This window comes from Triticum dicoccoides, chromosome 3A (genome assembly GCF_002162155.2).
Source record: "Triticum dicoccoides isolate Atlit2015 ecotype Zavitan chromosome 3A, WEW_v2.0, whole genome shotgun sequence".
Taxonomy (NCBI): domain Eukaryota; kingdom Viridiplantae; phylum Streptophyta; class Magnoliopsida; order Poales; family Poaceae; genus Triticum; species Triticum dicoccoides.
This window is the reverse complement of record NC_041384.1, coordinates 15,320,868-15,338,602: the sequence shown is the minus strand read 5'-3', so window position 1 is coordinate 15,338,602 and position 17,735 is coordinate 15,320,868. Positions and strand designations below refer to the sequence as shown.

Below are 17,735 nucleotides of genomic sequence, written 5' to 3'. Positions count from 1 at the left end.
GTGGCCGCAGCGGGCGGTGGCGAGCTCGGCCGCCGGAGTCGGAGTGGGGCGGCGGCGGTGGAAGACCTCGCCGGCGCGGGCGGCGCGGCGTGGAGGTGAGGGAGAGGTGCGGGCGGCGCTGTAGCAGGTGGGCTCGGGGGCCCGATCTGGGCTCAACCGGGCTGGCGGCGGAGGGAGGTGGCCGGGCGAATGGGAGGAGGACACGTGGTGGCGGCGGGGGAGGACCCGAACGTGTCCGTCGGTGCAGATTTTTGTCCGGCGGGCGCGGTGAGGGTGGATCTAGGGTTAGGAAGAGAGGGGATCCGAAAATTTCGGGAGTGGGTCTATATATAGGCATTGGAGGAGCTAGGAGAGTCCAAATGAGGTGCGGTTTTCGGCCACGCGATCGTGATCGAACGATCTAGATGATGGAGCAGAGTTAGGTGGGTTTTGGGCCAAAATGGAGGGGTGTTGGGCTGCAACACACACGAGGCCTTTTCGGTCCCTCAGTTAACCGTTGGAGTATCAAACGAAGTCCAAATGATACGAAACTTGACAGGCGGTCTATCGGTAGTAAACCAAGGCCGCTTGGCAAGTCTCGGTCCAATCCGAAAATGTTTAAACCCCACACACGAAAGAAAGCTAGAAATGACCACCGGAGGAGAACGAAGCGCCGGAATGCAAAACGGACAACGGGGAAAATGCTCGAATGCATGAGATGAACACGTATGCAAATGCAATGCACATGATGACATGATATGAGATGCATGACAACGATAACAACACACGGAGACAAAAACCGAACCCGAGAAAATAAAATAACTTAACGCCGAAAACGGCAAGAGTTGGAGTACAAATAGGGAAAGTTACATCCGGGGTGTTACATATTAACATTAGATGTTGATGAACCTCAAATAGGTACCATTGCTATAGACTCTAGTTTATTTACAGCTGAACAATTTGTCACCCTGTTAGTAAGACAACCAGACGAATTAGTAACAGTTTACCATATTAAATTTATTGATTATATAATTTATATGATACTCAAAGAACTTGATCAGATGCAAGTAAATTCAATTACCAATTGTAGTTATTTTTTTATTACCTCATGTCAGCACACACTTGGTTGCATGTTGCAGTATACATGGTGATAGTTTTGTATTTCCATTAGTGTTATTTTTGCATTAGTGTTAGCTACTGCCAGAAAGTTTTATATTTTTGCATGCCTATTGTTATTTTTGCTTTAGTGTTAGCTAATGTCACGAAGTTATATATTTTCTTTCAACAGGATGGACGAGCTGAATGGAGAAATAGTATGCGCAGTTGAGAAATGGTGCAAGCTTGTTGCAGATCTATCGAGCGGTCAACGCGCTAGAGTGGCCGATACATCATTGCATAGCATGCTGTAGATACCATCTATTAAGATGCGTACCATGCTGATTAGGTATATGATTGAGAATTTTCAGGCCAGCACGGGCAGGTTCATTATACAAGAGCAGGTTGGGGAGGTGACTCTCGGTGCGGTCGACGTCGAGTGCATCTTTAACCTCGAGAACCAAGGACTGTCCGCTTCGGACATTCTGACTGAAGAAGGCGAGGACATGAAGGAGCGGGTGCCGCCACAATTTCTCAGTAAGACATCACAAACATAGTGATAGATAATCTCATTGAGGACATTATTAAAAGTAAAGCCACCGACGACGATTTCCTTCGCAAAGTAGTGCTTGTCCTGTTAGGAACAATTATTGCTCCCATGTCAAGCAAGATTGTGCCAAAGCAGTACTACGCTTTGGTCGAAGATGTGAAACGTATTTCAAAGATTAACGGGAATGCCTTCACCATGCGTGTTCTCCTTGATTGTCTTCGCATAGTGAAGAAAGGCAAATACCTCCGCCAATGGCCGAAAGGCAATTTGGCTCTCTTGCAGGTACACATATGAGACTTGTTGCATAATGTCAATTATCATATCATTGCAATTTTATGTGATGTATTACTAACTCTAAATCCTTATATTTTTTGAAGTACTTGTACTAGGAGAAGGTGCAACCAGTCGAAGGCGAATGCGCCTATAATCCCAACTTGTCCATACAACCTCTTATGAGGAACTGGACAGAAGGTGCAACCACTAGGAGAGATAGGTTCGACTATGATAATGGGCGCGGCCGTGGTAACGTAAGGGTAAGTCATTGTGTTTCGTCTTTCTTAAATGTTTTGTAACTTAATATTTATTTTTTATTCATCACATGTACTTCAATATCGCATGCAGATCGAAAATAATATCACCCAGGAGTATAGGGCTCAGGAGCCCAACATCCCAAATAATGTGCCTACCATGAAGCCAAAAAACCAAGCCTGCAACTAGAAACGCAAAGAAGTCGACGACAGCCGCATTGTCAGAAGATTTGATGGAGCTTCTAATGAAGCGGTGCATGGACTTCATACACACCCAGATGAGGCAAATCCCTGATCAAGTTGCTGAGGTATCACACCCAAACTTTATAGTTTACAGTATGTTTGCTGTTTTAAACCATGCTACCATTACTAAGTTTATATTTCTATTGCAGAGGTTGTTGGAGAAGTTGAACAAAGCAGGTGTCATGTACAAGCCGGCTGCTGCCATGCCATCCGCGGAGAATGATCCGGACGAAGTGGATTCGTTCGATAATGGTCCATATGAAAAGAAGGAATTCGTGTACAAGGAAGACATGGACAGTGATGGGCAGCCGATCATTGACATGACGCAGCCTGATATAGTGCTTCCCGACCATAAAACCGTTCCTGAGGTACTATGTATTTATCTTTCTGTCTATAATTTTCTTGTTTAATTTTTTTACGTCCAGAAATATTCACACGATTTAGTTTGCCAAACAGAAAACCCCACCGAAGATGAATGGACACAAGGAAGCTTCACCTGTTAAGCGTAGTGATGTATGTGGGGGTACACCGGAAAACCCTTGGGTGGTTGGTACTTCTACTCTAGCACCTTCATCGTACATAGACATTTGTCCATCTTCTGTCAGCAAGTTCATGGCTAAAGCGAATGGAAAAAAGGGTGTAACAATCGATAAGGATGAGGAGGTTATGTCCGGTAAGCGGAAGCGGACCGTTCCCAAGAAATTTGAATCCCCCTACGCACTTGACAAGCCCGGCAGGCGTACCAGCCGTGGTCAGAGAACCTCTAGTACTAGTACTACTACTAGAGGTATCGTAACTAACATTCTTAATTTTTTTTATTTACTACCAATGCATATGATCACCATTGTTGACGTTCATATTATTTCATGCAGCTCTATTTTCGAACAATAATGTGCCGGAGGTTGTGGCAGATGAGTTGACGCCGGAAATAATTGATGCAGCTATTTCATTTGTCGAGTTAGCTGCTAGCACTGAGAAGAACAAGAACAAAAAAAATTACTACAGTGAAGGGCGTGGCATAACTCTGACTTCCGAAAGGATTCTACCAGTACTAGCTCATAGATGGCTGTCGGACGATATAAGTGTTACTTGCATGTCCTGTTTTTAAAATGCTTAATAATCTATGTCTCAACTTTCAACATGTAATGCGCTGATATTCTATGCAGGTTATTGATGCTTATATGGGACATTTGGAGCTGCGTGTTGGTCATGATCGTTACCTCTGTCCAGCGTGGAGGTCCAAATTCCTTGTAGATCGTGCTATCGCACATGATGATCCATTGCCATCGAGCTGCAACATGGATAGTGCTCTGACCAAAGCTGGAGGAGTTAATAGAGTTACGAAAGAGTATACTGTGTGTGATAAGGTACGTAATGTTTGTGATTCATCACTACATGATAGTTCATCAAGTATTTCTTTTGATCCGTAATGGTTTTTTGCACTGTAGACGTATATCACATTGAATATCGACAATAGCCACTGGATGACCGTGGTCATGCACATGATCAATAAAGAATTCCAAGTTCTCGATTCGCTCTATCCTCCGGACCTGACTGAAAGGACTGTTAAAGCACTGGTAATGTAACCAACATTTGTACCATTGCTCTTACATATTGTTTATGATTGTTCTTTAACACTATCCTCTTTATAGAGAATGGCTATAGCAAACGATATGCGTCAGGCAAATCTTATTACACCAGGGAAATATCCGGACGTAAGTAAGTGGCCTATCAACGAGTATGACATACCCTAGCAAGAGGATGGGTGAGTTAATAGGACATCATGCACAATCAAACAACAACACACATGTTTGTATTGCCCACCGCTAATGTTTGCATATGTACCAGGAACTCTTGTGGCCTTTTTGTCACAGAATGTCTAGAACATTGGGACGGGGACCGAATCACCCACCAATTTACACAGGTATGCTGTTATTTTCGTTTCTAGACTAGCTACTATGGTGGTGTAGCAACTTCGGTTCATGTAACCTTTATGTCATTTTTTGCAGGCCACCGTTGACGCAAGGAGAAGACGTTTCGTCACAGAGTTGATTATGTCACCTTCCAACTCGATGGAGTGTGTGAAGAACAAAATTCATGAAATCGCAAGGAAAAGGCGCCTGAAGAATTCATGCGGCATGCAAGATTGAAGTTTTAGTGGTTTGGATTTAGTCCGGTCGAAGGTTTCGATGGCATGATTATCTTAGGGCTTCTATAATTTTTATGTAATAAACAGGGCACATGCATGTGTATGTGTCTGTCAGACAATTCGCTTGTACAAGACAATTCGATCATAAAATTCGCTCGGAGAAGACAATTTGGTCGTACCAATAAAGTTTTGGCTTCACTTATCAATTGTTCTTGCTTAAATATTTTTCTCGTTCTCCAATTTTTTATAATTGTATTTTTCACGGCTTCACTTATCAAGTGTTCTTGCTTAATATTTTTCTCATTCTCCATTTTTTTATAATAGTCTATTTTTCTCTTCAACTGCTCTCATAAGTTTCATATTAAAATTTTCACAATCTTAACTTTTTTTAAACTCTACCAAGCTTAGCATTCTGCCTTAGCTATCTGCATGTCATCATCTTGCATAATCTCCTAGTAATTCCCCCTCATCACATTATTATGAAAAGTAGTCATGGTAGATAAGTAAATATATCGAGCCAAAATGTAATATTACACTCATCAAAATTAGTCATGTCAGCTCGTTGGCTCTATCGCGTGTTATCAGGCATCACGTTTTTCTAGTTTGTTTTACAAACCCGTCATTTTTTTATTATATGTATAATTAACTTTTCCTGTACTCACCATAATGACAGGCACGGCCCATCTAACCACGTGAGGGGCCTCACAAGTGGGCTATCTTCCCAACAGCGCTACACTAGCCCATTTTGCCAGGTTCACATCGATCTTTCCCCTTTTCTCGTTTCCCTTTCTAAATCCCTAGCCCTCCCTCTCTATTTGCGCCTCCAAATCTCGACGGTGAAAGCATGACAGCGAGCTGGGCGTCGGGCGGCGGCGGCTGCGGCGAGAAGAGCGGTGGCGACCGCAAGTTAGGTCAAACCCTGGGTCCTGCAAGCAGGTGGGCCGGATTCAGTGGCACAGGAGGCAGCGGTGGCGGATCTAGTGGAACAGGGGACGGGGGTTTCGTGGGCGGCGGCGGGCCGGGAGAACCCACGACTAGGGTTTCTTCAGTCCTACACTTTGGTGGCAAAAAGGTACGTTCTTTACCGTTGTTCTTTACATGCCAGCATTACCGCCCATAATTCATCACCTGTGGCCATGACAAGCTCCATCTATGTGGTCATCAGGAAACTCCTAGTGGCCGTGTCTGCATAGATGCAGAAAATTTTGGCAGCACACTCGGGGGATGTGTGTTTGAGATTAGTCTACTGAGCATGATCTTCAAACTAGTACTGCTATTGCGGTCAAGCTGCAAAAAAGTTCAGTGTTTAACGCTTGCAGCGACAAGTTCAGTTATAAAATGACTTGAATTGCTCATGATTTATTTAGGATGATATCACTTCTGAGTATGTTGAATGGGTTGATGGGGAGTGGGATATCAAAGCAAAGTCAGTCATTAAGTATCTTGCCATGAAGAACAAGAAACTGGAGACTAAGATTACAGAATATGAAGCTGAAATTAAAAGGAATGAGAAAAAAAAAGAGGGCAATGGTTAAGATGCACAAGGAGATATTTCTCTATAGGGATAGGATTTTAGGATTTGGAGGTCTTCTATATCTTGGCATGCTTGCCATTATGATTGCTGTCATAGTTAGCAAGTAGATTGTTCATAAAGTTATTGACATCATTGTAATTGACATGATGAAATGATGCTAAATTATTTGCTATTCAGTTTATGGGCAAAGTGTAACAGAGATTGCAGCATAAATAACATGGGGCCATCATGATTGGTAGACAGTGCACTTTTGGCATGTTCTATATTTGGCAGACAATGCACTTTTGGCATGTCCTGTATTTGACAGACAATGCACTTTTGGCATGTTCTATATTTGGTATGTGATGCATATGGGCACATCACCTAGCAACACTACTGATTTATGTAGCAGACTAGTTCATTGTCTTGTTGCAACATAGGAGTAACATCTAGCAGCTTCCATGCAACACTGAAGCAAAGCAACAATACATATTCAATATTCAGAAATTTAACTGAACTTGGCACTTAGGGTGAGCAGTAGATATTCAGTTCTTCAGCCACAAAGAACCCGATCAAACCGTACCAATTGCATAACTTATATGCTTACATATAAAAGCATACCTAACCAACATCAAACCCAAAATAATGTTATCTTATATGCTGAAACATATAATAGCATACCTAACTTAAGATAATCAGCATCTTCCTCCTCCTTCAGCAACTGTGCCCATCTTCACTTCTTCAGAAATTTGAGGCGGCGTGAGTGGCGCACCACACACGGAGAAGCCTTCTTCTTGACCACCGTTCTGTTGGACAGCTGCGCCACCTGATCCTGAGCCACCTCTTCTTCTTCCACCTTCACTATGCCAGGGAGGAGGGGAAGGAGCTCGACGTCGATGGGCATTGTCTTGCCACCCTCGACGGCGACCGGCGCTACCATCTGCACAGCGTCCTCCTCGCCCTCCTCATGGTCCAACGGCAGCACTGGCTTCGACACATGACGGACCTGGTAGTCTGGGCTGACGGGCGCAGGGACAGCGAGCTCGACGTCGACGCGGTCCGCCCTTGACGCGACACGTGCTGAATCTGGCCGCAGCGTCATGGTGGTGGAGCGGTACATCCACCACCTTGCGCGCTGAACAGGGGAGTCGCTCAGCGTGGCCTCTCGCATTGCCCACACGAGTAGGACAGCCGGCGGGACGTCGCGGCCGTAGGGGAAGGCGCGCTTCCTCTCGGCGTCAGTGAGGACTTTGACGAGGCCACGCGCATGGTTGACCAACATCTCCGTGCTGGGGAACCAGCCGCACACCTCCGTCAACTGCGCGCGCCACCCCTCGTCATCGCCGGCGAGGTCCATCATCGCTCTCTGTCAGCCGAGGCTTCTCTCCATGGAGGCGGCTGCAGCGGTCACCGGCGAGAGTATTCTCGATCTACTGTAGGTGGGGATAAGAGGGGAGTTCGAACCGGCGCCCATGGGAGGTGGGTGAGTGTGTGGTGGGGAGGAGAGTGGTACAGTTACTTATTTAATGGCATTTAGGACGTGGGAAGGGGAAATGTACAATAATATTCTTTCTACCTCCCGCCCCGGTCATTACACAGCCCCGGTCATTACACAGTAAAGAATTTTTTAGATTTTTGTTTATAGGGAAACATCTTACTTTATTTAAACAAAGACTGGGATCTTGTCTGCTAATACACTAAGGATACAATCACGGGGCCAAAGCCTCCAAACCAAAGAAACACAAGCGCCTACAGCTACCTTAGCCGAAGTATGAGCCGGCCGATTAACATAGTAAATAATTGAAGCAAGTGTTCTACTCTTGTTTCTTCTCCACTTTTCTGCACCTGATAGAAGACAAGCTAAGTTAATGAATGATACAAACTTTAATAATCCACAATGCATACAAACACTTACTTCTGATTTTGTTTGCATTTCTTGCTACGTCTAGTGTGTCCTACCAATTTGCAAGCGCCGCATCGGGTTTTCAACTCATCAAAAGAGAGTGGTCTACCATTTTTTGAGACAGGGCGGCTCTCATCTACCTTTGTTGCACCTTTGCTTGACACTTTCATAGGATCTTTAACCTCAATCATGTTGCCTTCACCATCGTCCACATATTCAACTGCACACTTACTGATGTCATTTGTTTGCTTCAACACATTTTCCTGTAGCAGATCATACTCATGACTCTTAGCTATCACAGCCTTCAAACTCTCCTGTAACTGATCCCATAAAGCAGGGTGTTTGCATGCCGCATGCATAGCTTCAGACGCTAACACACTGACCTGGCTATATTTCATTCTTTCCCCGGCCCCAGTCCAACCAAATCCCAATAGATCGCTTGTGCGCCTCACGGGCAGTCCCAACCTTGCTTCTTTCATGAACCGAATAAGAACTAAACACTTTGGTATTTCAGATATGTTCAAGTGCTTCAGTACATGGAATATGTGCTTGCAAGGTAGACCCTTTCAAATCATTCTTCTGCAGCTGCACCTTATAGTTTCTGCGGAATTTACTGGTGTATACTCCACCCAAAAACGGCGCTTCCGGTTATTCTTCCAGGCCACGATGTACTGCTGTGATCCGTCTCCCAGCTTAATTTCTACAATCTCCATGCCGTCAATTTTTCTAAGATCATCTAGCAACATATAGAAGTTTGCTGGAGTGAAGACGTGAGAAGCAGCTATCTCAAGTTCCCTCGAGCTAGTAACTGGCACCGGTAAACTCTATGAGGCCGTGCAGTCATCTCGCGCCTCATTTTCACGGATACGCACAATGGCGTTCTCATAGTGCAAAATCATATCCACCAGGGTCATTTCACTGTCTAGGTGGAGGTGAAGGCATGAGTTTAGGCTTTCACTCCGCTGGTTGCTTTTCATGCCAAGCCAAAACCCCTCAGTTAGATATGTCGCGGCCCACAGTCTCCTCTTCTTATACATCCGCCTCAACCATGTTACAGTTTTTTCCGACTGCCATCTTTTGGAAAATGCGTGCCATCTCTCCTCAAACGTTGTCGTGGACGTGCTGTAGTACAGAAGAGTTCGGAACTCCTTCAAGGACTTGTGACTGAGGTGAATCTTCATATTTTTCTCTATGTGCCACGTACATATACGGTGCCACACGTCTGGCAAGACTTCGCGAATTGCCTTGATCATCGCAGCGTCGGCATCTGTGATAACACTCTTAGGCATCTTTTGACACATGGACCTCAAAAAAGTCTGCAGAAGCCACACGTATGTCTCCTCGGTCTCGTCCAAAACTATGGCACAACCAAAAACAGTGGTCTTCCGGTGATTGTTAAGACCAACAAAAGGTATGAATGGCATACCATAGCGGTTCATCTTGTATGTGCTGTCAAATACAAGAACGTCGCCGAAGTCCTCATAGTCATGACGAGACTGGGAGTCGCACCAGAACATCCTATTCAAATGTCCTTCCTTATCTAGCCTGTACTCAAAAAAGAAGCTAGGATCCCTCTGTTTCCTACTGGCCATGATGCCTATGGCTGTGGCAGCATCACCTTTTGAAAGCAGCTTCCTCTTCTTCTTGGCGCAAAGGTTGTATATTTCACACCTGGTAAAACCAACACCGCCGTACCATACATGTTTGCTGATGAAGCAATCCATCATGTCATGAATTCTAATCCCTGCAGCTCCCATGGACATTATCTCATGCTTCTGGTGCTCTTTGATTTTTCTATGGGACCAAAGAAAAGGTACCTCGTCCGGTCCTGCCAACATATGGCTATGCTTGTCCTCAAAACTTTCAACATACCAAACCCCACGCTTTTGGTCAAGCTTGACGGTCAGGTGCGCTTCGCAAAAGCAACGTGTCTCGGTTCTGAGCCTACGGCTGTGTCCTTCCTCGGTTAGCAACTTGCTGTCACGTTTCCCTTGTCTTGAACAAACAAACCGCCTATAACGCATATGACGTGACTCTGTTTTGATATACCTGATCTTATTCTTTCTAATGCTGAAACCATTATCTCTAGCATAGCTGTTGTAGAAATCATAGCAGCATTGTGAGACGTAAAGGTCATTTCCATTATCTGCATGAACATATCCCTCTTATCATCTGCACTGGCAGTATCTTGGACATTCTTTGCCCCATCATCTTGTGTCACCTACACAATCAAACCACAGCCATGAAAACAGATTTCTAAGGTTTAACATTACTTACTTCCATAGAACATTGATTACACACATACCTCACTCATGATGACCAACGACTCGGACTCCCCAGAACCAGGTGCATCTAATGATTCGTCGTGTCGGATTCACCGTAATAGTCATACGCATTATGACATTCGGAAATGAACTGAAAAATACAACAAAAATACATAATTACTTATCATATAATATTCCTGAAGAAATTCAATTTGCATGCCAACAAAAATTTTCACTTACGTACCTAACTAATGTAATCTTCATTCGAGAGCTCCGAGTTGTTTTCTTGATCATCATCAAGCTCATCGATCTATAAATTTTCAACACAAAGATTTAATGTTGTCGGATGCCACCAAAAAATTACAACATGACAATGCCACTCACATTAAGATCGTCCCATTCGTTCCCATTCTTTGACCGATCTTCACGATCTGAATTTTCATCATCTGACCAATCTTCTATCCAGTCTTTCATCAGTTCTCCAAACTCCATGTCTACCATGATATCAGTTAACTCCTCGTCCGCCATTTCCTACAACCAATATTATGTATCATCACATGTGCAAACATTATCAATGATGAAATATAAAACACATAGCACACGATCACGGATGTTATGTAAACAACCGCAACGGAGGCCGTTCAGATCTGCCCAACTTAGTAAGGAAGATGGCCACGGCACCCGTCGTGATCACTTTCAATCGCGAGGAACTGCACGATCTCAAAACCTAGCTTGATCTGTGATTACCTCTGCCGCCGGATACCTAGGTTAGCCGCCACATCAAATAACGATACCGGTGGTGCACACAGCCGACGGCAACCGACGCTACATGAACCCAGATCACGAGGAGCAGCACTACCGGAACAAGATCCACGATCGCATGCGCCGCCGGGTAGCTAGGTTACCCGCCCCGCTAGGTTAACCACTACCACTGGCAGCGGCAGTTCGTTCGATGTTGCCGCGAGCGAGACTAGAGGGGGGACGCCGGATGTGGTACCTGTGCGCGCTCGTTGGAGATTCATGACGTTGTCGCGCCCGCTGTCCGACGAGATCGCCGGCGACGAGATAGCCACCGCTGGAGATCTACTACGTGACTTATGGAGCTGCGTCAATGCTCGCGAGATTGATGGAGCTGCTCGCGTGAATGATTGGATTCGGCAGGTCTTACGTGGACGTGGGGTCGTGTGATGTTTTTTTTTCGGACCAGGGTACTGTACGTATACGTTTTGGGTTATACAGGGCTAGACAGGGCTTGGATCTGGGCTGCGGCGGGCCAGGAAAAAAACAAATTCACGGGGACAAAAATACTCCTCCAAAATTAGGTTAGGGGGGAGCACTGGAGCAGGACTCTTCTTGACCAGCCAGTGAATGCTAGAGAACAGGATACTCCCCGTTTGGGGATCCAAACAATGATGAGCAGAAAGATTTTACAACTCATATATGGACTGAAGGCAACATAAATTGCTGAAAAATTTAATGATTTATTGGGCTTCTGGGCTAATGTTTACGCCTGATTTTATTCTAATTGTTCAGAGATGTCAACCTTAACTTGCAACTTGATACTACAAAACCACAGGTCCAAAACCTGGCACCTACATTCCATTCCAGGATCAAATCAATAACTGAGTTTTGCTAAAAAAAATCAATAACTGAGTTTGTTTTTGCGACTACGGCAGAAATAAATTGGCACCGTCCTTCCTGAAGGAGTTTGTGTGGTTTCAGTAGTGCAGCAGGTACAGATGAACCAACAGGGACAGGGGGTACCTGGAAGATGGGAGGCTGCAGGGGATGGAAGCAGATAGGGTAGTAGAGGATGCCAAGGTTCACGGTGACAACGACGGCGGCCACCGCAACCTTCCTCCTCTCCCGACACCGTCCTCCTTCAACTCTTTCTCCTGCGGCTGCTGCATTCCCATACCTTCCTCCCTTCCTTCCGGCAGAGAAAAGCACCAGAACTTAGCGACAGGGAACAGCGATGGGGGCAGCTGCCGAATCGAAGAGCCTTTTAATTGCCCGACCGGAATCGAGCCCCATCTTTCTTCTCTCCCGCCGGAAGGAAGAGAGATGACCAAGTGCTATGAGACCGAAGAAAAATTGTGTGAAACACACATGGGAGCAACTACACCGGTAGCAGGATAAAATCTTGTGTATATATATTCCAATTATTTGTAGACACGCTATAAATAATCTTTACAACTCAAAATTTTTGCATCATACAACAGATTTGTTTCATATGGTACACAATTCTTCCACTCAAATTATGGGCCAGACAATTCAAAATTTGAGTCAGAATTGTGAATGAATTAGAACAATGACAAGGTGAAGTACCTCGCACGCATTTCCCTCTCTGATCTTCCTGCCACCGCCGCTTTAGGAAGGGGGTGGCGTGGCGGTGGCCTGACGGACCTCAGCCAGCCCACGTTACAAAGGGTTCAATGTACATTAAGACAGAGCATTACTGATAACGCCAGTAATAAAGGGGTATAAATGATCTTTAAGTCTACAGAGTGATTGTCTGACCGTTGTCATCCTGAGTGACGTTAAGCCTTCTCTACTCCGAGTGATTTCTTATATCGTCGAATGACTCATTCTCTTAATCAAATGGAATTGGGGTATCCGAGTGAGGTTGAAGGTCGAGTGGATTGCACTCCTTGATAACTCAGTCGGTTTCTTTTCTTGTGCTTTGAATGTCTTTGACTCTACGGCAGCGTTCTTGGGTAGGGTGTCTAGGTCATGCCTATGACCCTATCCTAGGTAGCATGTAATCACCCAACGCATGTGTTGACGGCTTTCAGTTGACGAAGCCGCGCTGAGTGCTAGACTTTATGGCCATCACACCTTCCGCTTGATGTAACCTGTGTTGCGGCCATCAACTTGGTCGGTCCTCGTAGTTTGGAATGCAAAGTGTTGTAGCTAAAAAACATATATTTGCTTGTAATGAAATCCCCTATTTGCCCAAACATTTTTAAAAAAGATGCAGATAAACTTGGGCTCCATTTTATTAATTTGGGCTAGAAAAGGTGTAAAAGGGTCCTGCTGTATGGAGAAGGGAAACAGATCCTCCTCCTCCCAGCGCGACAACCGCTGTCTGCTAAAAAATCGCAGAGCTCGACGGGACGGCAACTGGATTCAGAAGCAGAGAGAGGGAGCGGGAGCGGGAGATCGCGATCGACCGATCGTCCATCCATCCATGGACAAGGTGAAGTACCTTGCACGCATTTTCCTCTCTGATCTTCCTGCCACCGCCGCTTTAGGAAGGGGGTGGCGTGGCGGTGGCCTGACGGAGGTGCGGATGGGGAGGCGGCGCCGGCACCTCCGCTCACAACTGGTGGAGGTGGCGGTGGTGGAGCTCGCCGCAGGACGCGGGGGCGAGCGGCGGCGGTGGCCGGAGGTCTAGGGTTTGTGGGGAAATTGAGTGAAGGGCGCGCGCTCGCGTAATAGCCCCGATTCAAGGCGGTTTTGCAAATAATGGTACCGCAAGAATGCTGATTTCTATGGTCCCTGATAATCCTGAATTCCTGATTCGCCAGTTGGACATTTTGGCGTCTCCCTCCTGTATCAGCATCAAGGTTTTGGTTACCGGTCGAAATTTCGAGATTTACCATGATTACCGCGTATTTCCGTGCCCCTCGGTAAATCCACGTACCAAGCAAAAAATACCAGTTATTTGAATTTTTTGAATTTAAACACTCAATTTATAGTAAAGTACATAGAATCTAATTAATACCATGAGAGTAGGTTTTGGCTTGTTGGTCGGAACCTAGTTCCTGTTTTGAGAGGTCTTTGGTTCAAATGTTCGTTCATTAACTTATTTGAATTCAAAATTCAACTATAAAATTTGTTCGAAATATTCTCGGTATTTTTCGGTATTTCTCGGTAACCGTGGTAACCGCGTTTTCCAGTCCCCCTCGGTAAAAATGCCTCATTCGGTAACCAAAACCTTGAGCATTTGAAAATGGACCTTGATATCTCTGAAGATCGATCATCTACCTGGTTTTTTTTTTCTTCACTGCCTTAGCCATCTATTGCATTCACTGATCAACAACTTTGCATTTTGCCGTGAGCAATCTGTAGAAGGCTGGTGCCGAAAGGGCCTCGGCAGAGGAGAACTGCTCCGGGAAGAAGGCTAAGGTCATGGCCGAGGCCGATGCTGCCATGTCGAAGATCACTCTCACCCTAGACCCCAAGTTGCTGGAGTGCTCCGGTTGTTGCAGCCCGTTGGTTCCACCAATTTTTCAGGTAAAGGAGTCCTGTGGTACAACCTAATTAATATTCCCTTGTTCAATACTTGCTCCTTTTTAGTGAAGTCTTAACCCTGCAACTTAACTCCGTGCACAAGCTAATCTCGTTTGAAAGAATGTGGCTGGTCTGGATTTCACTAACTATCTCAACTATTGTTTCTGATAGTTTACTTGTAGCAAATATCTTCTTGCATCAGTTATGGTCTCCTTGTAAGTATGTTGCTCGTAGAATTACAAATTCTTCTTATTCTGATTTTTTTCTAGGAAATTTACTAAATTAAGATGTAAGCATATTGGCCACACCACCTTTCATTATGTGTTTGACGTTCTCTAGTCCATTTGAGTATTACGTTTCTCCTGTCGACGTTCTCTAGTCGATTTGAGTATGTATTTGTTCTCCTGTGGCTTGCCAATTGCCAATTTGCCATGATAAGTAAGTGTTGATGATGCGTTGTCAGTCTTGGCCTCTCTGGATCACTGAGAGAATCCACATTCAACAAACGGTTACTACCATGAAAGTCATATATATGCGCAGCAACAGAGCTTGAGCCAAAGGTTTGGAAAGCCATTACATGTGATACATGAACTCTAAAATTTGCGAAGATGCTATGCTTTGAACCGAAAATTGCTGTACATTAGTGAGGCACAAATCTGGCAGCAGCGGTAATCCAGTACACTTGTGTTGTTTCAGTAACGCTTGTACGTTTTTGTTCTGTTTCAGTAATACCTGTATGTTCATGTCTCTCTTTTTTGTCTGCAGTGCGCAAATGGCCACATCACATGCTTAAAGTGCTGCGCGGATCTGAAGCACAGTAGTTGCGGCTTGTGTGCCTTGGAGCGCACCGGCTGCCACGCCTGGGGGCGCATCCTCGGCGGCCTTACCATGCCGTGCTCGTTCCAGGAGCACGGGTGCACCGAGACGATCCGGTTCACGGAGAAACTGGCACATGAAGAGTCCTGCCTCCACGCCCCATCGCTGGCTGCCACCCCTACCATGGACGGTCCCTGCGCGACCACATCAACTTGGAGCACGCTACAATCCAGTACACCCGCATCACAGCCAGCAGCCTCTCCCCCCTGAGCATGTGCAACGATGAGCCAGCCCGCCTGGTGTCCCTTGGCAGCAGGGCGGTGTTTCTCCTTGTGGTCGACCGCAGCATGCCGATGATGTGGCCCGCCTGGTGTCCCTTGGCAGCAGGGCGGTGTTTCTCCTTGTGGTCGACCGCAGCATCCTGTCGGGGCACGCGCTGTCAGTCATCCACCTCATGAGCGACCCGATCGAAAAGGAGGATTTCAAGTACAAGATCGAAGTGCATACGCGGATTGGCATTCTCTCTGTGTCCGGCAGCGAGACACCGAGCGTCAGGCGGCTGACGAAGACGTACCAGGCGGGTGCGTCGCTGTTCATCTCGGACGCTGTGTGGTCTCCCCAGGATTCTCCCGTGTACCTCGAGCTGAAATGAATCTAGAGAAGCTGTATGCCGTTCAGTTGGAAAGCCTATACTCAATCAATCTGGTACTAGTAGAATTCTGAGACTCCATTCTATGTATGTGCCCTTATCAGCTATGTCCATGTGGTTCTAGTTAGTATATTATCTATTTTGCTTGTCGAAGTTGGGTAATTGGATAATTTTTTGATAATTTTCTGGAAGTGGAATGATAGCAAGGATAATTTACATAGAATCCCCTACTGGAATGCATTGTTTTGTCTTGTAAGCTTTGAGCAACATCTAGACATGGATGTAGCCGAGAGTTCCGTTGAGCCTTCAACAAGGACTAAACAGAAAATAGTGATTGGATCGTGTCTGGCCCGTTGGAGCGCAGGGGCGTTACCCGCACCGAAAACGACCGTTGGATAACTGAAGAATGTAGACACCTGTTTGTTCTGAACTTACCGAACACTTGAACAGTGCATTTGCAGCAGCTAGGTGCTAGCACCCTACCCCAGTTCCCAGCCGCCATTTGAATCCCTCGATTCCGGTAACACTTGAACCTACCTAGTGAATTACTCGTGGTTTGTTAGGTAATCTCCCCTCAAAAACAATAGTTTGTCAGGTAATCTGACCCTGATACGCCGTCCTGTTTCACTTTCACCTACGTTGTGGAATCAACTAGTGGCAAAACATTGCTTACCTGATACTCCATCCGTTCAAAAAAAACTTGCCCAAAACTTGTTTCTCAAATGGATGTATCTAACACCATTGTTCCTCAAATGAATGTATCTAGCACTAACTTGGTGCTTAGATACATCCATTTGAGGGACAAACTTTTTCGGATGGAGGGAGTACCTGCAATGAGTTGACATGCATTGAAATGTCAGAGCAATGCAACGATGATCATCAGAGGCAAAGGTACCAAACTACCAACTAAAACTTTTGCAGGAAACTTTTGTAATTGAAACTTCAGTGCACATACATAGGGGAGGCTGTGCACGAGCTCCTGCAGCTCATCGGGGAGAAGCCTATCTCATCGTGGAGCACATGGTAGTGTGTTGGCCTTGTAGTCCCCTGCAACACACAATCAGAATGATTTAGATTCAGTTAAACATTTGTATAGAGAAAAAGTTTCTCATGTATATGAAAAATTTATACAAAAAATATATAATGTGTATGAAAAAGGTTGATCATGTATTTTAAAAAATGTTAATCAAGCATTTGAAAAGTGTTAATCAAGCATTTAAAAAATGTTAAATATGTATAAAATGTTTGTCATGTATACAATAAAATACAATGTCTCTGAAAAAAATGTTGATTATGTACTTAAAAATGTTAAATGTGTATATAAAAATGTTTCTGGTGTACACGAAAAATGTATATTGTGTGTCAAAAATGTTAATAGAGCATTTTAAAAAAAATTAGACAAGTATTTAAAAATGTTAAATGTGTATAAAACATTTAAAAAAAATGTTAAATCTGTATAGAAAATGTTGACCATGTATACAAAAAAATTAATGTGTATCTGAAAAATGTTAATCAAGCATTTGAAAAAAAATGCTAAATGTGTATAAAAAATGTTGAGCATGTATTACAAAATATTAATCTTTTATTTTAAAAATGTTAAACATGTAGTAAAATGTATTATATATACCAGAAATGTACAATGTGTATGAAAAAAAGTAGACATAAAAAAATGTAAGTTTTCAAAAAATGTTAATCATGTATTTGAAAAATGTTAAATGTGCATATGAAAGATATTTTTGTTGTATAAGAAAAATATTGCATGTGTACCAAACACACAATTAACATGTGTTGAACAAAAAAACTAAAGGCGA

General features: G+C 44.6%; 1 protein-coding gene and 1 pseudogene across 6 annotated transcripts in view; one reads left to right on the top strand and one right to left on the bottom strand.

Annotated features, from left to right (window-relative positions):
• Positions 1-13,413: 13,413 nt before the first annotated feature.
• Positions 13,414-15,935, top strand: LOC119271735 (annotated as a pseudogene).
• LOC119266711 (putative pentatricopeptide repeat-containing protein At5g52630) overlaps positions 15,806-17,735 on the bottom strand; it is an 8,999-nt gene continuing 7,069 nt past the window's right edge. For 2 of the 6 annotated variants that reach the window (XR_005132101.1, XR_005132105.1), the window contains 2 exons: positions 16,880-16,971; positions 16,214-16,752 (listed from right to left, as the gene is read on the bottom strand). The gene's annotated coding sequence lies outside the window, so the exon portion shown is untranslated. Of the gene's footprint in view, positions 15,939-16,213; positions 16,753-16,879; positions 16,972-17,735 lie in introns of those variants that run through there. The other 4 variants (XR_005132104.1, XR_005132102.1, XR_005132103.1 and 1 more) reach the window with 4 other exon arrangements.